This window comes from Protopterus annectens, chromosome 7.part1 (assembly GCF_019279795.1).
Source record: "Protopterus annectens isolate FY-2018-M chromosome 7.part1, PAN1.0, whole genome shotgun sequence".
NCBI classification, from domain to species: domain Eukaryota; kingdom Metazoa; phylum Chordata; order Ceratodontiformes; family Protopteridae; genus Protopterus; species Protopterus annectens.
In genome coordinates this window covers 3,633,637-3,659,387 of record NC_056740.1, presented here as the reverse complement: position 1 = coordinate 3,659,387, position 25,751 = coordinate 3,633,637, and the positions used below count along the sequence as shown (strand labels likewise).

Below are 25,751 nucleotides of genomic sequence, written 5' to 3'. Positions count from 1 at the left end.
GAACCATCATGGAGCATGAACCTATAGTCTCTCTTGAACTCAGCAGAAATGATGATACTCAACAGAATTAATAATCAAAAATAAAGCAGTTCTAGAAACAGTCAGAAAAATAAGTAACTGCCTCATGATACCTGACAAAAAAGATTTAACAGTTCTTGTGAGCAAGTTTGAAACCAGTACACATAGTCTGAAATGTAAATGAATGACTTACAGGGAGCAGTTTCATGATGCAGACAGATGAAACCCTGACTATGCCCCAGATAACCTGGGCCTGGATGCTGAAACTGTAAGCTGGGAAGGAAAGACATCCAGGTGGAGAGTCATGGCGAGGACTCATGGCAGGAATGCCACCTGCTGGGTGACTGTCAGTATCTTAGCAGCCTCTTGTAAGTGATGTCTCTACAGGCCTCTGAGTAGTAGACAGACATATCCCTTCCCTGGCAATGTAGATTCTGTGCCGGGAGCATGCTCTGACATATCCCTTCCCTGGCAATGCAGATTCTGTGCCAGGAGCATGCTCTGACATATCCCTTCCCTGGCAATGCAGATTCTGTGCCGAGAGCATGCTCTGACATATCCCTTCCCTGGCAATGCAGATTCTGTGCCGGGAGCATGCTCTGCTGCTGCTTGATGGCAGAAGAGTTAGGCTTCTATGAAAACCAGCCACAAATTGCAGCCCATGAGTCTTGGCACTAATGCTCACTGTCTGCTAAAGGGGGTAGGAATGATTGGGCATTGGAATGATTATTGGGAGGATCTAATACTGTAAAGGAAATGTTGGCAAGGAACAAAAAAAGCTGTATGAAAAGAATTAATCAAAACTGTATCCCTTTAACTTTTGTTAGGATTTAGTAGACATAATATGCATAGCTTAAGCTCAAAATTCAGAATTACAGACTTTCAGAGTAAATAAGCTAAGTATACCACAAAATAGCTGTTTCTGGATAATTTTGTTTAGGGACAACTCTTTTCCTCATACAGAAACCGTTGCTGTGCACCATCAAATTATTTTACCTCAGGGTCACAAAAACTAAGAGATCAAGAACAACCACCTTCATCCCTTCAGATTTTTAATCTCAGGAGCTCATCACTCACAATTCTGAGACATGATCATTAACATATTTTTCCTGTTTTCTTGAGAAAAAAATAGTGGAATACCATTAAAAATAAAGTGACACATAGGGTCTTGCTGAGCTGTTCCTTCATCACAGTAGTAGTTTTAGAAGAGTTTTATTTACACCTTTATCTGAAGTAGTTATCTTGATGTTGAATATATGTGAAATGGTTATTTTATGACAGTTAATTTTCTGTTATATGTTTTTATGACAAGACTTTTCAGTACTCATTAGAAAAAACTATTTAAGTCAGGAGTATATTATACAAGGTACAGTATAGACAGCACAGTGATCAGGGAATACAAAATCTATTTCTTGCTTAAATTAGCATTTTGTCCATTAAGTCTCAGATCTTCACACCTCAGAGAAAAGTGACAAACTTTATCATTATGTTGGCTGCCAAAGATACCAAATAATATTCTGCAGGAAAATCATTTCCCTTCCAGCAAATGCACAAAGTAGAGTGGACACTGATATGGAGTGATATCTACATCATCAACCCCTTCATAAAGGGGTGGGGAGGTAGCTACACTCATAAACACTGTATATCTCTTCAAAATTAGAGTCAAGCTGTGGAGCTTAGGTAATAAATTTGGAATTGCAGAGTCTGGTGTAATAACTAATTCATTACACTTGACCCACTGAACTAATAAGAAATAAATGCATCTCATATCTTTTATTTCTTGCTGATTAGTGAAATTACTTGTTTTTTATACTAGTACCTGTTTCAGTAGATGACAACTGTATTTATAATATTTAAGAATCTCCAGCTAGATGAGTGCTATCAATTATTCTGATACAAACTGCGGTGGTGGTGCTGCGGTAGTGTTGTCGCCTCACAGTAAGACGTTGTCCCGTTCAATTCTCAGCTAGAGTGTCTTCTGTGTGGAGGCAACGTGAATGGGGCGTGCCTTCGTTGAAGGTTGTGTGTCAGGGCTGGTAACCCGGTACGTAAAAATCCACTACCAAACATTAGCGGACCGGAGTTCCGCTGTGGTGACCCCTAACCGGGAAAAGCCGAAAGACACAAACAAGTGTTTTCCCTTTAATTATAATAGCAAAAGCAATAGCAATTCAGCCAAATAGTTTCCTGCTGTTTCTTATTTCATAACTTCAAGTCTTGCTTAAGCACATCTTCCCTGTGTCATTTTTGCATTTCCTTATGTGTATATTTGCCTATTTATTTATTTGCTTACATTTGTTGAACAGGTTAGTCCCACTAGGCATGGCCTATAGGATCAAAGGATCACACAATCATAGGACTTAAAAAGCAACTGAACCTCAAGGCCATTTCTGCCTTGCCAGTTCCCATGCTTAGGCCTTGCCCCTCATTTAAAGGAGAGTTGGGCCAGTCATTCCACGGATAGACGTATGAATATGCATTCAGTTGTCCAGTATCTTTTTACACTGCTTAACTTGGACAGGGAATTTGTTCCAGAGAAGGAGCAGGCAATGTGTGACAATTCTATTCCTCATCTTTGTAATATATATTTATTTATTTATTTTCTGTTAGAGTAGATTTAGATCTGTGCCCTAGTGTTAGCTGAACTGTTTTAATCTATCAAGGTATATGAGTTCTTGGATTACTGAATACTTTATAACCCTATAAACAAGACACAAGTCTTCCCATTCCTTAACCTTCTAACATCCTTTCTTTATATTCTTACACTAACCTTTATCTATCCCAGAATTTATAACTGGAATTTACTACCTAGTTCTTCTGCCAGAAAGAGTATGTGGCTTTTATGACCTATTACTTATTCTGTTATATATTTTTCATGCATCATTATGTAACATGCATATTAGGAGCTCTCTTCTCTCTTGTATATAATGCATTGTCAACTTTATTGCTTGTCTTATATTTTGCTTCTTTTCTTTTATTGTATTCGTAAACTGTACTACTTTGCTATTGTCTTAATATTTGTAACCAATTGTTCAATTTTTTAATTCTGCTTAATATGTACTGTGGAGTTTTTCCCCCAGGGCCTCTGCTGAAAATGGACTCATAAACAGTCGGACTTAAGGGTAAACAAATGTCAAATGAAATTAAATAAAATAAAATAAATATTGGACGAATATAGAGATAAAGACTCCAGTCTTTCTTTTCAGTTCAGATTTTTTTTTGCCCCTGACCTTTTAAGTTACAGAACTCCAGGATTTTTCTAATTGACTGATGTGTTTGGTAAGGTATGTCCAAGAGGGGCATTTTACTTAGTGATGGGTCTTATCAATATAGAGTACAAAGAAATGTGGACTTCTTTTAATCCTTGAGATGCACCAGGTAAAATAATTTCCTAACCACCTTTGCAATGTGTTTAGAGTAAAAAAGGAGCTGCATTTCTGAAACTAGAATTGGGATATTGCTCTATGTTTTGGAAATCTTAAAAAGACCATGGCTAGAGGCCAAAGGCATGATTTCATCTGAACTGGCACATGGAATAAATGCACAGGTTGGAATTGGTTTAGTTTTGGTTGTTACTTAAAAGACATCTGAAGCAAGATGGTAGTTTTAATTAAAGTTGATTAAAGCGTATAAGAAAAGACTGGGCTCCTGGCTGTTATTTGAACATACATCAAAGGGGTATTTAAGTTGACTAATGTGGGTCACTTTATTTCTGCATTTGATGAAGTCTGCACTGATGAAAAGATGCTTGGATTTCTGGGTGTTTATGTTTGTTTACTACTTATTCCTGCGACCTCCAATAAACTTGCCTTACTGCAGCTATTCTGGGCAGGATAAGAACAATGTTGTTGACTATTATTTTTTATTTTTGACATAATTAAAAAAGTTATTTTTTTGTGCCTGTAAGAAGTCTGAGTTCATGGGATGCCTTTATTTTTTTATATCCTTTTTATTTTCTTATCTAGCTGTTTTATGTTCTCTTTGATTTGAGGGTCTTTTACTGTAAGTTTAGGTGATTTTCCTTATATTACATAGTTTTTTTATAGAAGACCACTACACTGGTTTGCTTTTAGACCTCCACATTTGCATGGATATAGTTCAGACTGCCACTTTAATATATTTGCCTAGGTGGGAGTAGAATTTTTCTGTATAATTACTTGGAGTATCAACATTATAGGTAATAAACACCAGTATCCTTGAATTTAAAGACTTCTTCGTAAAATTATAAGAGACTTGTACATTTGAAGTCCTTATAATCTGTGATATTCATTCCTGACAGTTTGGAGATTCTGATGGAGAAGGTTATTAGTTTCTGATCTGATCTGACCATTAAGGGGTACATACATATGCTAAATGTGTTAAGACCAAGATCAGGTCATCACTGAAATGGTCTTACACAGCTGGATGTCTTAGAAAAACATACAAATAAATAATTAAGCTAATACTAGGCCACTGGATATTGCTAACTTTTTTGGGCACACACAGCAGATTTTAACTGATCAAAAGCAGGTATGGGGTATCTTAGAAATGATTAACAGTTTATAACCATCCCAGATGCCCTCCATTATTCTAGTAGGGATATCTATCTGTATATTTCTGAGTTTGCAGAAGTGATTACATTGGCTGGATTTGAATATGATTGTTTAACTGCTTGATTCAAGTGGGCTAGAAGGTTGCAAGCACCTGTCAGAATCAGCCACAATATTGAAGTGTGTTATCATAGTTTGGAAAGGCTGATCACTCTCAATGCACAGATGTGCCCTTTATTATACATTTCACTGTTCTTACTCCCAGCTGAAACATGTCTACATTGCTGCAAATGCATCATATAGAGTATCTAAATATCAAATATTTTCCATCCATATTTCTGATCATCCAAACAACTTCTGAAACAACTCAAGAACCCCAAGGTAAGCTCTAAGAAGTTGTGATTTTGTCAACCACAGTCTACAAGTTCAGAACCAATTTTGTTCAAGGGGCATCCTAATATTTATACTACAGAAATCATCTCAGTCTCATACAATTTTCTGGATTAGTTGCAGTGACTGTAATGACTCTGTGTTGCTGAGGACCTGAAAGACAATCCCTTGCAGCCACTAGCAAAAAAAAAAAGGGGCCAAAATTGTTCGATAAGAAACTTTTGTCAGCCCTGCTCTGTTTTAGACATTTATATTATGAAGGAAGTACTGCAGTCTGAAAAAACATGCCTTTTGGACTCTCAGACTCTGACTAGGTCAGTGAAAAAGAAATGGTGCTCTTCAAAAGGGGAGATTAATCTTACTCTTTAACCAGCCTGATGGCATTTAGAAACTATTACTCTTAACTGTAATTCTCCCTCATCATCCATCTAAACAAAGTATTTAAAATATGTTATTTCAGCTGTGCCTCTCAAAGGGACATTCTTGAAGCATGCTTTAACTGTTTGCCCTATAACCACTTAGGAACTAGGGTATAGCACCAAGGAGACATTAATGCAGGGTTCAAAGACAAATTGTCCTACTCCGTGAACTCTACTCGTCACTCTAGAAAAGCACAGACCTTCTTTCCTTTACATTGCAGATAGGGAAACACACAGTTAACTCCACCCCTTAAAAACTGCACTAAGTTCTGCTGCTCATATATTTGAAAAAAAAATGTGATTATGGACCTCTTACCATATAAATACTACATACAGTTTGCAAAGTCTTCTATCATTATGGCCAGAATATAGGTTCATATGTTCATAGGTAGGTACTAGGCTATCGGCCCAAGGGCCTACGTAAGCCTAGCCAGCAAGGTACCATAGCTTACACCACCCAAGAAAGTTATTTTCCTGTGCCACTGTCCAGCAGAGACATAGAAGTGATCCCCGGGGTGTATTTCCATTCTAGTTCTGGCAGGTTAATCTTGATATGCATTAATTAATGGCTGTCAAACCCAGGATAATACTTAGAAAGTGTTATCAATAAAGCATTATGTTAATATAACTGATAGCTCCTTCCTGATTAAAAGTCTTGATGCAAACAAAATATAACATCTCAGCTATTCATGTTTTCACCACAAACTACTTTCATCTGGGGTACCCTTTCTGTAAGAAGGTAAGCACCACATTCTCCTTCCTTGGTTGGTTCTGCTTCCACTCACTGCTATAGACAATGTGAGGCAACCAAAGTTTCCTGGAAGCTAGTTCCTAAGCTAACAGCACAGCGGATAAGTTAGTTCTTGGCTCAGCTGCCATTATTTTCTGAAGATAAATCTTTTCTATACTATTTTTGCTGGGCACTACAAGAGTAGAAAACAATTAATATATTTTATGTTGTTGTTGTTGTGTCTTTCGGCTTTTCCTGATTAGGGGTTGCCACAGCAGAACTCCGATCCGCTAATGATTGGTAGTTGATTTTTACGTGCCGAGTTACCAGCCCTGACGCACAACCTTCAACAAAGGTACCCCATTCACACACATCTCCACGCAGAAGACGCTCTAGCTGAGAATCAAACCGGACAGCGTCTTACTGTGAGGTGACAACGCTACCGCAGCACCACCACTGCGGGTATTAATATATTTTATATTATGCATTATTTACTTACCATAACATTTTGACAGAAGGATTTATTTTTATTTAACAATGGTGAATGGTGAGAATGACATCACAGTGGTTACTTTGTACAGAGAATGTTTACAATTTAATTCATCAGCATGAGAATCATTTTCATTTCTAGATGAATATGAAGAATTTAGATTTCCTACTGTCTCTTCCTTATTCAATTCTAAGCAGTGCTAAAATAGTCCTTCCAGCTTTCTTCAATAACTGGCAGTTCCATTTTAACTTAAAAAAAACAGTGGAAAAGACATATGTAATTTGTATTGCATTACTAGGATATTAGTGCAGTGTGGTGGCACAGTGTTATAATGTCCGCCTCTTAGCTCCAAGGTCTGGGTCTTAGCTCTGATTTCTACTCACTGCCTGTATAAAGTTTGCATTATCTCTCTATAGCTGCATGCATTTTGTCTGGGGGGGCTCCAATTTTCCCCACTTCCCAAAAACATACTGCTTAGTGGCTATACAAAAATTTCCATCTATTTAAATTGCTTTTACCTTTGCCCTTGTAGATCATGTCATATCTGAAAAGGGTTCTTATTCCAGCCCAGTCGCTTAGATATATGATGAATAAGTAAACAAATAATGATAAAACATTCTGTTTAACTCTTGGGGGTTTAATATGAAATTCTTACGACTGCCAAAAGACTGTATACATACTGTCAAGTCAGTGTCTGTAGGAAAACCTGTCCTTATAAAAATGTTTTTGTGTTTCTATGTGTCTTTTATTTTCTTTCTTTTTTAAAGATTTAAAATATTTAATTTCCTTTCTGAATGCTGTACTTTCTATAAATTTTAACTGTGCTTGAGATTATTTTTCTATGATCAAAGTAAAAGTAAAGAAAAAACTGAAGCTACCATTCTGAGTGGCTGCTGTAAGTAAATGCTCAAGAATAGCACTGCATGGCAGTTAATGACTGTGATGCTGTTTTCTTATCACAGTGACTCTTTCCAATTTGAAATTTTCAAATGTTTGCTATGATTTGTTTCCAAACAGAACCCATTTATTTGTCTTAGTTTAATTTACAGCATAGCATTAAAAAGTACCCTGCTCCAGTTTAACTTCAACAAATGATTCAGTGGGAAGGGAATTTGAGTCTGAAGTCTGGAGAGGTAGACATTTGGATATGATATTTTATCTATTATCTTTAGATGACCTGAATAGGAGTGGTCTCTGTAAACGATGTCTGAACATTATGAGGTGACTTCTATATTCTCTTCAAAAGGCAGATAACTGCTCCACAGGTTATTTGATGTACTTCCATAATACAGTGCCAATTTCTTAGCAACACCTACTAAAATATAAAAACCTTACATCAGACCGTAGATGAGAAGTTGGAACTACTACTGGCTTTAAAGGCTAATATGGATTGTATAATATGTCTTTATATTATAAAATTAAATTTGAATTTCATTTCTTTTAATATAAACCAAACTAATGGGGCTTCAGATTGTAATAAAGCTGGTTTCAAACATTTATGTTCATTTAGAGGATACTGATGTTTATAGTATTGATAATAATATTCTTTATTATTTAACATGGTCATAATAGTTGTACAGCTTATACAGTTTATATTTAGTTAACAAAATTATGCTTTACCTAATTAAATTTTATTTATTTATTTTTATTTATTTACATGTAGGTTACAGGGGTAGAGCACTGATCACAACATGACCAAATGCAAGCTTAGCCCAGGTTACATTCAAAATAGGAGCAACAAAAATGGGTACTTATGTATTATCACAACCATATTTTTGCGGTAGTAGTGGTTGCTTCCCGACATTAAAATCTGACCGTTGATGTTGTAATCAAGTCATACAATCTGTTTTCTTTCACACTTATGGTTGTTTTATTGCAGGGTTATCAGGTAAAAATTAAAAACTAAGTTTGGTTGTTTATGTATGCACTTCCCTGGCAGCATGTCATGTGAAACCTATTTTGTGCATGCAAAGCACTGGTTTGAAGCACTCCTGACTAAAATCTGTGACAACTTTCCCCGCATAAAAAAAAAAGAAGACAAAACCAGGAAATGAACAATCCACATATTTTCGGCCCTAATACCTTCCAGAAACCAGTGAAGTACAATCTGAGTTTGTCTGAGGATACCACCATCAACAACACAAAAACGACCCACTGCTGAGAAGTTCTCCCATCAGAAATAAACCCTAGAATCACCTGCCGACATCATCCACCAACACTTTTGAAAGACATTCCTTAGTGCAACTTGCTGTTACCAAAACTTTCCTTTCAAGTCTGTGTGCAAAGTGTTAGAATTAAAGACATTACCTAAAGCATTTCCATATATGATGTGGGTGCTTTTCTTGGCAGCATTCCTTCCTTACAGTCACAGAATTCCTTTCGTCAGTAATACAGCAACTGTGAGAAATGAAGCGTGTGTGTGTAATGCACCAAAACAAGAATAATCTCACATTTATTTCTCTTCCAAAATATATCTTAAGCTTGTTTTTTCTTAGTAAAGAAGTGAAATTACACCTTACGGTGTTTCCCGCATTCCATTTCATTGCAGCATGCGAGTTTCGCAACCACGAAAATCTGGTTGCGATAATACGTAAGTACCCAAAAATGTAACAAACACAACCAACAGTAGAACAAAAATGTAATATATAACTGGTCTCAAACAAGAAAGAATGATACTATGTACAAAATTTCTATCATGATGAGGTGCACGTTTTACAAGAGGAAAAAAGGAATCAGAGGTGTAGAAAGAAAAGAGTGAAAAGCAGGATTATCATTGGAAATTGTAAGGGATAACACAAGTGTTTAATGGACAAAGCAAGAGACAAGTCATGACAATCCAAGAAGATAGGGGGACTGAGAAAGATAAACTTAGTAAGATAACAGTGAGCAAGGTGAATGAGAAGCTGTGTACACAGTTACAGGAAGTAGCACTTAGTGGTAACCAATAGAGTAATGGCATACATGGGGATGAATCCAGACAAGAATCTGGCAATATTAAATTGTTCAAACTGTTAAATGCTACAACTGATTTATTTCTGCACTATTATAAATAATGCTACCACTGATTTATTTCTGCACTATTATAAATAATGCTACCACTGATTTATTTCTGCACTGTTATAAATAATGCTACCACTGATTTACTTCTACGCTGTTATAAAGAATGCTACCACTGATTTATTTCTGCGCTGTTATAAATAATGCTACCACTGATTTATTTCTGCCTGTTATAAATAATGCTACCACTGATTTATTTCTGCGCTGTTATAAATAATGCTACCACTGATTTATTTCTGTGCTGTTATAAATAATGCTACCACTGATTTATTTCTGCGCTGTTATAAATAATGCTACCACTGATTTATTTCTGCGCTGTTATAAATAATGCTACCACTGATTTATTTCTGCGCTGTTATAAATAATGCTACCACTGATTTATTTCTGCACTGTTATAAATAATGCTACCACTGATTTATTTCTGCACTGTTATAAATAATGCTACCATTGATTTATTTCTGCACTGTTATAAATAATGCTACCACTGATTTATTTCTGTGTTTTTATAAATAATGCTACCACTGATTTATTTCTGCTCTGTTATAAATAATGCTACCACTGATTTATTTCTGCACTGTTATAAATAATGCTACCACTGATTTATTTCTGCGCTGTTATAAATAATGCTACCACTGATTTATTTCTGCACTGTTATAAATAATGCTACCACTGATTTATTTCTGCACTATTATAAATAATGCTACCACTGATTATTTCTGCACTATTATAAATAATGCTACCACTGATTTATTTCTGCGCTGTTATAAATAATGCTACCACTGATTTATTTCTGCACTATTATAAATAATGCTACCACTGATTTATTTCTGCACTGTTATAAATAATGCTACCACTGATTTATTTCTGCGCTGTTATAAATAATGGTACCACTGATTTATTTATGCGCTGTTATAAATAATGCTACCACTGATTTATTTCTGCGCTGTTATAAATAATGCTACCACTGATTTATTTCTGCACTGTTATAAATAATGCTACCACTGATTTATTTCTGCGCTGTTATAAATAATGCTACCACTGATTTATTTCTGCACTGTTATAAATAATACTACCACTGATTTATTTCTGCGCTGTTATAAATAATGGTACCACTGATTTATTTCTGTGCTGTTATAAATAATGGTACCACTGATTTATTTCTGCGCTGTTATAAATAATGGTACCACTGATTTATTTCTGCGCTGTTATAAATAATGCTACCACTGATTTATTTCTGCGCTGTTATAAATAATGGTACCACTGATTTATTTCTGCGCTGTTATAAATAATGGTACCACTGATTTATTTCTGCGCTGTTATAAATAATGCTACCACTGATTTATTTCTGCGCTGTTATAAATAATGCTACCACTGATTTATTTCTGCGCTGTTATAAATAATGCTACCACTGATTTATTTCTGCGCTGTTATAAATAATGCTACCACTGATTTATTTCTGCGCTGTTATAAATAATGCTACCACTGATTTATTTCTGCGCTGTTATAAATAATGCTACCACTGATTTATTTCTGCACTATTATAAATAATGCTACCACTGATTTATTTCTGCACTGTTATAAATAATGCTACCACTGATTTATTTCTGCACTGTTATAAATAATGCTACCACTGATTTATTTCTGCACTATTATAAATAATGCTACCACTGATTTATTTCTGCACTATTATAAATAATGCTACCACTGATTTATTTCTGCACTATTATAAATAATGCTACCACTGATTTATTTCTGCATTGTTATAAATAATGCTACCACTGATTTATTTCTGCACTATTATAAATAATGCTACCACTGATTTATTTCTGCACTGTTATAAATAATGCTACCACTGATTTATTTCTGCACTGTTATAAATAATGCTACCACTGATTTATTTCTGCACTGTTATAAATAATGCTACCACTGATTTATTTCTGCACTATTATAAATAATGCTACCACTGATTTATTTCTGCACTATTATAAATAATGCTACCACTGATTTATTTCTGCATTGTTATAAATAATGCTACCACTGATTTATTTCTGCACTATTATAAATAATGCTACCACTGATTTATTTCTGCACTGTTATAAATAATGCTACTTCTATATTCTCTTCAAAGACAGATAACTGCTCCACAGGTTATTTGATGTACTTCCATAATACAGTGCCAATTTCTTAGCAACACCTACTAAAATATAAAAATCTTACATCAGACTGTAGATGACAAGTTGAAACTACTACTGGCTTTAAAGGCTAATATGGATTGTATAATATGTCTTTATATTATAAAATTAAATTTGAATTTCATTTCTTTTAATATAAACCAAACTAATGGGGCTTCAGCTTGTAATAAAGCTGGTTTCAAACATTAATGATCATTTTGAGGATACTGATGTTTATAGTATTGATAATAATATTCTTTATTATTTAACATGGTCATACTAGCTGTATAGCTTATACAGTTTATATTTAGTTAACAAAATTATGCTTTACCTAATTCAATTTTATTTATTTATTTTTATTTATTTACATGTAGGTTACAGGGGTAGAGCACTGATCACAACATGACCAAATGCAAGCTTAGCCCAGGTTATATTAAAATTAGGAGCAACAAAAATGGGTACTTACGTATTATCACAAGCAGATTTTTGCGGTAGTAGTGGTTGCTTCCCGACATTAAAATCTGACCGTTGATGTTGTAATCAAGTCATACAATCTGTTTTCTTTCACACTTATGGTTGTTTTATTGCAGGGTTATCAGGTAAAAATTAAAAACTAAGTTTGGTTGTTTATGTATGCACTTCCCTGGCAGCATGTCATGTGAAACCTATTTTGTCCATGCAAAGCACTGGCTTGAAGTACTCCTGACTACAATCTGTGACAACTTTCCCCGCATAAAAAAAAAAAAGAAGACAAAACCAGGAAATGAACAATCCACATATTTTCGGCCCTAATACCTTCCAGAAACCAGTGAAGTACAATCTGAGTTTGTCTGAGGATACCACCATCAACAACACAAAAACGACGCACTGCTGAGAAGTTCTCCCATCAGAAATAAACCCTAGAATCACCTGCCGACATCATCCACCAACACTTTTGAAAGACATTCCTTAGTGCAACTTGCTGTTACCAAAACTATCCTTTCAAGTCTGTGTGCAAAGTGTTAGAATTAAAGACATTACCTAAAGCATTTCCATATATGATGTGGGTGCTTTTCTTGGCAGCATTCCTTCCTTACAGTCACAGAACTCCTTTCGTCAGGAATACAGCAGCCATGAGAAATGAAGCGTGCGTGTGTAATGCACCAAAACAAGAATAATCTTACATTTATTTCTCTTCCAAAATATATCTTAAGCTTGTTTTTTCTTAGTAAAGAAGTGAAATTACACCTTACGGTGTTTCCCGCATTCCATTTCATTGCAGCATGCGAGTTTCGCAACCACGAAAATCTGGTTGCGATAATACGTAAGTACCCAAAAATGTAACAAACACAACCAACAGTAGAACAAAAATGTAATATATAACTGGTCTCAAACAAGAAAGAATGATACTATGTACAAAATTTCTATCATGATGAGGTGCACGTTTTACAAGAGGAAAAAAGGAATCAGAGGTGTAGAAAGAAAAGAGTGAAAAGCAGAATCATCATTAGAAATTGTAAGAGATAACACAAGTGTTTAACGGACAAAGCAAGAGACAAGTCATGAAAATCCAAGAAGACAGAGGGACTGAGAAAGATACACTTAGTAAGATAACAGTGAGCAAGGAGAACGAGAAGCTGTGTACATAGTTACAGGAAGTAGCACTTAGTGGTAACCGATAGAGTAATGGCGTAAATGGGAATGAGTCCAGCCCAGAATCTGGCAATATTAAATTGTTCAAACTGTTAAATGCTACCACTGATTTATTTCTGCACTGTTATAAATAATGCTACCACTGATTTATTTCTGCACTATTATAAATAATGCTACCACTGATTTATTTCTGCGCTGTTATAAATAATGCTACCACTGATTTATTTCTGCGCTGTTATAAATAATGCTACCACTGATTTATTTCTGCGCTGTTATAAATAATGCTACCACTGATTTATTTCTGCCTGTTATAAATAATGCTACCACTGATTTATTTCTGCGCTGTTATAAATAATGCTACCACTGATTTATTTCTGTGCTGTTATAAATAATGCTACCACTGATTTATTTCTGCGCTGTTATAAATAATGCTACCACTGATTTATTTCTGCGCTGTTATAAATAATGCTACCACTGATTTATTTCTGCGCTGTTATAAATAATGCTACCACTGATTTATTTCTGCACTGTTATAAATAATGCTACCACTGATTTATTTCTGCACTGTTATAAATAATGCTACCACTGATTTATTTCTGCACTGTTATAAATAATGCTACCACTGATTTATTTCTGTGCTGTTATAAATAATGCTACCACTGATTTATTTCTGCGCTGTTATAAATAATGCTACCACTGATTTATTTCTGCACTGTTATAAATAATGCTACCACTGATTTATTTCTGCGCTGTTATAAATAATGCTACCACTGATTTATTTCTGCACTGTTATAAATAATGCTACCACTGATTTATTTCTGCACTATTATAAATAATGCTACCACTGATTATTTCTGCACTATTATAAATAATGCTACCACTGATTTATTTCTGCGCTGTTGTAAATAATGCTACCACTGATTTATTTCTGCACTATTATAAATAATGCTACCACTGATTTATTTCTGCACTGTTATAAATAATGGTACCACTGATTTATTTCTGCGCTGTTATAAATAATGGTACCACTGATTTATTTATGCGCTGTTATAAATAATGCTACCACTGATTTATTTCTGCACTGTTATAAATAATGCTACCACTGATTTATTTCTGCACTGTTATAAATAATGCTACCACTGATTTATTTCTGCGCTGTTATAAATAATGCTACCACTGATTTATTTCTGCTGTTATAAATAATGGTACCACTGATTTATTTCTGCTGTTATAAATAATGGTACCACTGATTTATTTCTGTGCTGTTATAAATAATGGTACCACTGATTTATTTCGCGCTGTTATAAATAATGCTACCACTGATTTATTTCTGCGCTGTTATAAATAATGCTACCACTGATTTATTTCTGCGCTGTTATAAATAATGGTACCACTGATTTATTTCTGCGCTGTTATAAATAATGGTACCACTGATTTATTTCTGCGCTGTTATAAATAATGCTACCACTGATTTATTTCTGCGCTGTTATAAATAATGCTACCACTGATTTATTTCTGCGCTGTTATAAATAATGCTACCACTGATTTATTTCTGCGCTGTTATAAATAATGCTACCACTGATTTATTTCTGCGCTGTTATAAATAATGCTACCACTGATTTATTTCTGCGCTGTTATAAATAATGCTACCACTGATTTATTTCTGCACTATTATAAATAATGCTACCACTGATTTATTTCTGCACTGTTATAAATAATGCTACCACTGATTTATTTCTGCACTGTTATAAATAATGCTACCACTGATTTATTTCTGCACTATTATAAATAATGCTACCACTGATTTATTTCTGCACTATTATAAATAATGCTACCACTGATTTATTTCTGCACTATTATAAATAATGCTACCACTGATTTATTTCTGCATTGTTATAAATAATGCTACCACTGATTTATTTCTGCACTATTATAAATAATGCTACCACTGATTTATTTCTGCACTGTTATAAATAATGCTACCACTGATTTATTTCTGCACTGTTATAAATAATGCTACCACTGATTTATTTCTGCACTGTTATAAATAATGCTACCACTGATTTATTTCTGCACTATTATAAATAATGCTACCACTGATTTATTTCTGCACTATTATAAATAATGCTACCACTGATTTATTTCTGCATTGTTATAAATAATGCTACCACTGATTTATTTCTGCACTATTATAAATAATGCTACCACTGATTTATTTCTGCACTGTTATAAATAATGCTACTTCTATATTCTCTTCAAAAGACAGATAACTGCTCCACAGGTTATTTGATGTACTTCCATAATACAGTGCCAATTTCTTAGCAACACCTACTAAAATATAAAAATCTTACATCAGACTGTAGATGACAAGTTGAAACTACTACTGGCTTTAAAGGCTAATATGGATTGTATAATATGTCTTTATATTATAAAATTAAATTTGAATTTCATTTCTTTTAATATAAACCAAACTAATGGGGCTTCAGCTTGTAATAAAGCTGGTTTCAAACATTAATGATCATTTTGAGGATACTGATGTTTATAGTATTGATAATAATATTCTTTATTATTTAACATGGTCATACTAGCTGTATAGCTTATACAGTTTATATTTAGTTAACAAAATTATGCTTTACCTAATTCAATTTTATTTATTTATTTTTATTTATTTACATGTAGGTTACAGGGGTAGAGCACTGATCACAACATGACCAAATGCAAGCTTAGCCCAGGTTATATTAAAATTAGGAGCAACAAAAATGGGTACTTACGTATTATCACAAGCAGATTTTTGCGGTAGTAGTGGTTGCTTCCCGACATTAAAATCTGACCGTTGATGTTGTAATCAAGTCATACAATCTGTTTTCTTTCACACTTATGGTTGTTTTATTGCAGGGTTATCAGGTAAAAATTAAAAACTAAGTTTGGTTGTTTATGTATGCACTTCCCTGGCAGCATGTCATGTGAAACCTATTTTGTCCATGCAAAGCACTGGCTTGAAGTACTCCTGACTACAATCTGTGACAACTTTCCCCGCATAAAAAAAAAAAAAAAAAGAAGACAAAACCAGGAAATGAACAATCCACATATTTTCGGCCCTAATACCTTCCAGAAACCAGTGAAGTACAATCTGAGTTTGTCTGAGGATACCACCATCAACAACACAAAAACGACGCACTGCTGAGAAGTTCTCCCATCAGAAATAAACCCTAGAATCACCTGCCGACATCATCCACCAACACTTTTGAAAGACATTCCTTAGTGCAACTTGCTGTTACCAAAACTATCCTTTCAAGTCTGTGTGCAAAGTGTTAGAATTAAAGACATTACCTAAAGCATTTCCATATATGATGTGGGTGCTTTTCTTGGCAGCATTCCTTCCTTACAGTCACAGAACTCCTTTCGTCAGGAATACAGCAGCCATGAGAAATGAAGCGTGCGTGTGTAATGCACCAAAACAAGAATAATCTTACATTTATTTCTCTTCCAAAATATATCTTAAGCTTGTTTTTTCTTAGTAAAGAAGTGAAATTACACCTTCGGTGTTTCCATTCCATTTCATTGCAGCATGCGAGTTTCAAGAACCACGAAAATCTGGTTGCGATAATACGTAAGTACCCAAAAATGTAACAAACACAACCAACAGTAGAACAAAAATGTAATATAAAACTGGTCTCAAACAAGAAAGAATGATACTATGTACAAAATTTCTATCATGATGAGGTGCACGTTTTACAAGAGGAAAAAAGGAATCAGAGGTGTAGAAAGAAAAGAGTGAAAAGCAGAATCATCACTGGAAATTGTAAGAGAACACAAGTGTTTAATGGACAAAGCAAGAGACAAGTCATGAAAATCCAAGAAGACAGGGGGACTGAGAAAGATACACTTACTAAGATAACAGTGAGCAAGGAGAACGAGAAGCTGTGTACATAGTTACAGGAAGTAGCACTTAGTGGTAACCGATAGAGTAATGGCGTAAATCGGGACGAGTCCAGCCCAGAATCTGGCAATATTAAATTGTTCAAACTGTTAAATGCTACCACTGATTTATTTCTGCACTATTATAAATAATGCTACCACTGATTTATTTCTGCACTATTATAAATAATGCTACCACTGATTTATTTTGGCGCTGTTATAAATAATGCTACCACTGATTTATTTCTACACTGTTATAAATAATGCTACCACTGATTTATTTCTGCGCTGTTATAAATAATGCTACCACTGATTTATTTCTGCGCTGTTATAAATAATGCTACCACTGATTTATTTCTGCACTGTTATAAATAATGCTACCACTGATTTATTTCTGCGCTGTTATAAATAATGCTACCACTGATTTATTTCTGCGCTGTTATAAATAATGCTACCACTGATTTATTTCTGCGCTGTTATAAATAATGCTACCACTGATTTATTTCTGCGCTGTTATAAATAATGCTACCACTGATTTATTTCTGCACTGTTATAAATAATGCTACCACTGATTTATTTCTGCACTATTATAAATAATGCTACCACTGATTTATTTCTGTGCTGTTATAAATAATGCTACCACTGATTTATTTCTGCACTGTTATAAATAATGCTACCACTGATTTATTTCTGCGCTGTTATAATGGTACCACTGATTTATTTCTGCGCTGTTATAAATAATGGTACCACTGATTTATTTCTGCGTTGTTATAAATAATGGTACCACTGATTTATTTCTGCGCTGTTATAAATAATGCTACCACTGATTTATTTCTGCGCTGTTATAAATAATGCTACCACTGATTTATTTCTGCGCTGTTATAAATAATGCTACCACTGATTTATTTCTGCGCTGTTATAAATAATGCTACCACTGATTTATTTCTGTGCTGTTATAAATAATGCTACCACTGATTTATTTCTGCACTATTATAAATAATGCTACCACTGATTTATTTCTGCGCTGTTATAAATAATGCTACCACTGATTTATTTCTACACTGTTATAAATAATGCTACCACTGATTTATTTCTGCGCTGTTATAAATAATGCTACCACTGATTTATTTCTGCGCTGTTATAAATAATGCTACCACTGATTTATTTCTGCACTGTTATAAATAATGCTACCACTGATTTATTTCTGCGCTGTTATAAATAATGCTACCACTGATTTATTTCTGCGCTGTTATAAATAATGCTACCACTGATTTATTTCTGCGCTGTTATAAATAATGCTACCACTGATTTATTTCTGCGCTGTTATAAATAATGCTACCACTGATTTATTTCTGCACTGTTATAAATAATGCTACCACTGATTTATTTCTGCACTATTATAAATAATGCTACCACTGATTTATTTCTGTGCTGTTATAAATAATGCTACCACTGATTTATTTCTGCACTGTTATAAATAATGCTACCACTGATTTATTTCTGCGCTGTTATAATGGTACCACTGATTTATTTCTGCGCTGTTATAAATAATGGTACCACTGATTTATTTCTGCGTTGTTATAAATAATGGTACCACTGATTTATTTCTGCTGTTATAAATAATGGTACCACTGATTTATTTCTGCGCTGTTATAAATAATGCTACCACTGATTTATTTCTGCGCTGTTATAAATAATGCTACCACTGATTTATTTCTGCGCTGTTATAAATAATGCTACCACTGATTTATTTCTGCGCTGTTATAAATAATGCTACCACTGATTTATTTCTGCGCTATTATAAATAATGCTACCACTGATTTATTTCTGCACTGTTATAAATAATGCTACCACTGATTTATTTCTGCACTGTTATAAATAATGCTACCACTGATTTATTTCTGCACTGTTATAAATAATGCTACCACTGATTTATTTCTGCATTGTTATAAATAATGCTACCACTGATTTATTTCTGCACTATTATAAATAATGCTACCACTGATTTATTTCTGCACTGTTATAAATAATGCTACCACTGATTTATTTCTGCACTGTTATAAATAATGCTACCACTGATTTATTTCTGCACTATTATAAATAATGCTACCACTGATTTATTTCTGCACTGTTATAAATAATGCTACCACTGATTTATTTCTGTACTATTATAAATAATGCTACCACTGATTTATTTCTGCACTATTATAAATAATGCTACCACTGATTTATTTCTGCGCTGTTATAAATAATGCTACCACTGATTTATTTCTGCACTATTATAAATAATGCTACCACTGATTTATTTCTGCGCTGTTATAAATAATGCTATCACTGATTTATTTCTGCACTGTTATAAATAATGCTACCACTGATTTATTTCTCACTGTTATAAATGTACATACCATGCTGCTTACTTTATATCACATCTTTGATTCCTGGTGTAAAGATTCATTGGCAAGCATGACGATTTTGTAATAGTTCTATAAGACAGAGAAAGACAGATGTTGTCATTTATTGATCTGATTTTAAATTAATTTTAACAGTCTGCGTCTGCTTTAGCATAGGTCTTTAAGCTTATATTAGTGATGTCAGTACATAGCTGCACTGCATTTTTGCTGTTTTATGTGGTCTGACTGTTGTTATTAAGCCCTGGTTTCATTCATGTGTACTGAGTGTATGTCAGGCAAGTTCAGGATTTGTCTTTGCACTGCGGCAGTTCCAGGTCAGTCAGCTCGGAGCTAAGGGTCTAATTTTCCTACTCACCCTGTTGTAGATGTGTTCTTAAACCCAGTGTAACTGTTTTTGCCTGCCTTTTATGATAATTTGACAACATAACCCTCCGTTTATTATCAATAAACCACATAAATATCATTTTGAAAAGTCTTTCTCCTTAAACTACTCACCAGACTAAAAGACTTTTGATAAAATGTCTTAATATTGAGTGCACTGATACTTTTTGCAATGATTTTAGTATCAAATTAGTGAGTTTTTTTTTACTATATTTAATTTACTGGTTCTTCTTGGTGGCAGAAGGTTTCCAGGCTAGTTGTTTTTATCAACTTTAAATACTCAATAGTAAATCTACCCAAATATTATTCTAAAACCAAACTCCAAGCTGATATAGTTACCCCTGCCCCCAGAGTCTTTCCTGTTGGTATCATAGACCAGCACTTACACACAGCTTGGCTGCCAGTCTGATTGAGATGAGTATCATGCGACAGTGTAAGAAATGTCTCATCTGTCTGGTGATCATCTATTTCCCTAACAGCATAACACAGTGGGTGAGAGATGCACGTATATAATACCCTTGCAGGCAAAAATCTCACACACAGTAAACTCAGACACTAAACTCTTCAGTAGTACACCACACATCACACCTCTCCGAGACCATCACAATACATTTAATCCATCATATGCTGAGGTACTAAAGATTAACTTGCCTAAACCTCAAAGATCTCCAAAACACAACACAGGCACAAAGCACATTTAGCATATTAAGCCTACTTCCTCTTATAGCACAAAGAGTCCCAAAGTCACAGATGCTGAACCCATAAGGCAGTCATTGACCCAACCAAACATACTGGTTATAGATAACTGCATTGTAAGACATACAGATGTGCCTCTTACCAGGCTAAGCAAGGAAAGAGTGATGCTTAGTTGCTTGTTTGGTGCCAGGATTTATTCGATCATGCATGCACTCAAGTCCTTAAGCAACAAGTACCAGTATGACTTTGTGTCCACAGGAGGTATTAACCTAGTATTAAGCAGCATTCTACCTTCTCCAAGGATGATGCAGTGTTATGAGCAAAAAATAATTAACTTCAATAATTAGCTAAGTGTTTGGTGTCATTCAAAGGAGTCCTATATTTGTCAAGCTGGAAGGATATTATTGGCAGACCACACTGCTTTGCTGGGGATGACATACATCTGTCCCCTCTATGGTTTTGATTATTGATAAAGACATTTCCACTCCCATAGTGCCCTTTTTAGGCAATGCCAACCTGATAAACCTACCAACACAACAAAACAAGTAAAGGAAAATATGAAGGTGTTACTGATCAACGTTAGGAACCTGAACAAGAAACTTCACATCTGATGTTGTAAATCTTTATTCATTCCTTACTGATAGGACTTTGGTTCCATCCTCGGAAATGACACGGCCATTACCAAGTTTGTGCCAGCCAAAAACTCTCAGCTAAGACCTACCCATAATGCCTCTCTCATAGTCTCTTCAGATCTTGTTTTCCGAGTTCCTCATCAGACATGCCAAGCCTTTCTCTCAAAGCTAAGTTTTGAGTCTTTGTGTAAATTCCTATCAATACCTTACCTTTTAGTCAGTTTTCTGCTAATTTTCACCTTTCGTCTATAGACTCCTCTTCTTGTTCTTTTTCCTACCCTCTACCTTTGGTAGTTCCTTTTATACCATCATTGGTACTGTCCCTCTCTCCTACCTTAGGTAGGCCCTCTTTCCTACCATTTATGGTATTTCTAGTACCATTGTTGGTACTTTCTTCTTTCTTTCTATCTGAAAAAAAAAATATTCTCTTTAAGTAGTGTCAGTAGCTCTGCTGTTGTTGTTTTTTGACTGTTTACCTTATCGCTTGGACTAGTGAGGTGTGTGTCATTATGTCTGAAAAAGCCAAATTGGGGTTTAAGCAGTGCGATAAGTGTGGGCGTAAGTTGTCCAACTCAGATAGTCACGCTCGGTGTATTTATTGTTTGGGCATCGACCACATAAATGCTTCATGTGATATCTGCTCCAGCTTCTGCAATTGCGCTTTGGCTGAATATAAAAACAAGTTGATATTGAAGGGTTTGATGAAGACTCCTTTTTCAGAGCATCTCTCTGGGACAGAGGTCTCACCACCTCCTAAGACTAAAAAACATAAAGAGAAACAGAGTCACTCGGTTTCTACGTCTCCGTCCATTTCAGAACCAAGTTGATACCGAGCTTCTCCAGTGCTTTCAGTTTAGACACCAGGCTCTATGTCTTCTACCTCGGTGCCGCCTCTAATATTGACTTCTATTATGGTACTAGCTTTGGCAGCATCCTCCTTGGTGCCGTCCCTGGTCTTGACACTGGTTTTGACTACTGTACCTGCATCGGCACCATCCCCGGCCATGGTGCCGATAGCTTATACGGCTCCACAGACATTGACCCCGTCAGTTCCAAAGGTTGAACACCTTCCCAGAACCAGATATTCTCCAACTTACGACCCTTTCTCGGGGCACCAATTTAGCCCCTTTCTTGAAAGACCTGACTCTGCTTCAGCAGCCTCCTACAGATCCACCAGGAGCCTTTCAGAACAAGATGTAGTGAGGGTTGTGGACCAGCTTCTGGCAAATAGAGGATTGCCCACCCCTGCTAGGTCTTCTGTCCCCTTTTGAATGGAAGGTTTCATGGCATACTCACTAGTATATCCTCCTCTGGCCACTTCCCAGGCCCCGGAGACTTCGGTACCAATGACCACCCCGGTGCAGACTGTCTCAGCTCCTACTGCGGAGGTTACCCTTTCGGCACCAATTACTCTTGGTGCAATGGCTCCGTTAGAACCAGTGTACTCTTGGAGCAGTGATTGGGCTGTCTGCACCATGGTTCCTAGTTTGGCGCCTATTTTTTCGCTGGCACCGTCTATGGCCACGCCTCCACCGACAGCTACCAGTCCTCTCAGAGCTCCTCACCTAGAGGTGGGCTCCTCAGGGCGGGGTGTGACCTTGGTTCCAAGGGCTCCCATCCCTCCACGGGTGGGCCTGCTTTCCAGGTGATGGAGAGGGTCCTTGCCTCAACAAGCTCACAATCAGCAGCAATGGCATTGACACCAGAACCCCCCTCTAGCATGCAGCTATCCCAACCCCCTACTCTAGGATCCCAAGCATGGGAGCTGCAAGACCTTCCCTTGAAGGGAACCCTTTCTCCGGAGTCTTTCTCAGAAGATCCTACTGGGGAGCCACCCCAGAAGAAACGGTGCAAGAGGAAGCACCTTGATTCCTCTGAGGAATCTATCACTGAGGACACTGATTGCGATGAGAGAGAAGGGTCCCCATGGTCTCCCCCAGAAGATGTCTCATTTGGAGACATTCTCAAAATACTCAAGCAGAGGAGAGACTGGAAGTCCTCTAACCCTTCTTTAGAAGAATCGATGTTCTTGCAGGCCTTCCGTGCTCGACCATCTATGTCCTGGGTGACCCCACCTGCAGATGAGCTTGTAAAACTGATCGTGCTGTGTGCCTGGAAGGCCCCAGACAATGTAGAACCTGTCCCCCAGAGACCAGACAAAATTTTATCCATCCCCGAAGACCAGCCTAATTGGTCCAAGCAGTTGGTAGTTGATTCCATGGTCATGGCAGCGGCTACCAAGAGGGAACTGGCAGAAGATAGTTCCACTGTTCATCCCCCGAACAGGGAGTCTTGGGCTATGGACAGACTGGGGAAGTGACATATGCTTCAGCAACCTTTGCCATTCAATCACTGATCTGGCACACTTCACTTGCCTCCAAAGAGACCTAATTTCTGAAATGTCTACCTCTTTGGCAGGGGTACTTCCTGATGAGGTGCATGACACTGTCACCTCACAGCTGGCTACCCTGGAATCTATCTCGAACTTCTCGATGCACTTGATATCTCACACCACTGAGGGGGCAGCTTGAGCAGCCTCATCAGGCATCGTCATGAGAAGGCATGCTTGGATACGTTTGTGTGATTTCCCAGACCCCTTTAAATCTTCCTTCGTCAATGCACCTGTTGACGAATCTTCCCTTTTTGGTCCCAAAGTAAGAGACACACTATCACGAAGTGAGAAAGATGGAAAGACCTTGTCTGCTGTGGGCATATGTTTTTCCACCCCCAGAGATCCTATTCCAGGAACCAGAAGGGAGGAAAATTGTGGTTCAAGAAGTCCCAAGGATCTTTTCATGACACTCGTGATGAGCAATCCCCCCGGGGCAGAGGAAGCAACTCATCCAGAAGACACCACTTTCAGGACAGAGGGGGTCCACACAATCAGAGCACTAGAGATTCCTTCTTTGGCCAACCCTACCAGTGCTCCTGAGCAGCAGCCCGATTGCTTTCCTCTTGAAGCAGTCGGAGGTCGATTTTCCCTGCACCTACAAGCCTAGTAACTTATCACTACCGATGCATGGGTGCAGAGAATAATATCCAGAGGCTACCATATCCCATTCAATCATACTCCCAGACCCATTAAATGAATCTGTGATGTTCCACCCAGTCAGAGGGAGGTAGCAGCCTTAGAAATTGAAAAGCTGCTAAGAAAAAGAGTCATCCAGCCAGTCCCACCAGACCAGAGAGGATCTGTTTTTTACTCGAGGTTCTTTTTAGTGCCAAACAAGACAGAGGACTGGAGACCAATCCTGGATCTCAGCTTACTAAACAAATTCATAAACCCTCAAAAATTCCGGATGGTCATGGTACAGTCCATCCTCTCCGTTCTAGGGAAGGACAACTGGATGTGCTCTATAGATCTCCAGGACGTGTAGTATCACATAAAGATGGTCAAGCACTCCCGAAGATTTCTCTGCTTCTGGCTGGGAGCCAAACACTACCAGTTCAGGGTACTGCCACTCGGTCTCTCAGCAGCCCCCAGAGTGTTCACCAAATGTATGGCAGTTGTGGTAGCTCATCTTCGACTACAAGGATTCCAGCAATTTCCGTATCTAGATGATCGGCTCCTTACCACCACGTCCAGGAATCCTCTCATCCACAGCCTCTCTTACACTCAAGGCCTTGCTCTTTGCTTAGGGATTACAATCAACAAGGAAAAATCTCAAATGTCCCCAACAAAAACATTGGATTTTATTGGAGTGATCTTCGACACAACATCCTGTCAAGCTTCCCTTCCTCCTCACAGGTTCTCAAAAATAAGAAGCCAGATTCAAGTCCTCCTCCAACAGACTGTTGTACCAGCATGCCTTGTACTACAACTATTGGGTTCTATGGCAGCAACAATTACCTTAGTTCCACTGGCAAGGTTGCACATGAGACTAGTACAGTGATTCCTTTCTTCACAATGGTCGATCTTAACCCATCCTCTTGACCCCTTCATATGCCTTACAAATCTTTGCAAGAAAGAAATGCTTTGGTGGATGAAGCCAGAATCACATCTTTGGTGTCAACCATTCAGCCTTCCCCAGCCCAGGGTCACAGTGACCATGGACGCTTCCCTGTTAGGGTGGAGGGGGTATTTCCAGAGGAAGACAGTCCAAGGCACCTGGTCCCCCATGGAGGCCAATTTGCACATAAATGTTCTGGAATTGAGGGCAGTTCTCTTAGTGTTGCAAGCATTCCATACATCCCTCCCTTCTAGGACCATTGCAATTCAATTGGACAACATGTCAGTCGTCTGGTATATCAACAAGCAAGGCAGGACCAGGTCTTAC

At 36.7% G+C, this 25,751-nt stretch overlaps 1 protein-coding gene across 1 annotated transcript in view; it reads left to right on the top strand.

Annotated features, from left to right (window-relative positions):
* LOC122807521 (solute carrier family 26 member 6-like) overlaps nucleotides 1-25,751 on the top strand; it is a 1,069,142-nt gene that overhangs the window by 893,417 nt on the left and 149,974 nt on the right. The gene's annotated exons all lie outside the window — the stretch shown is intronic.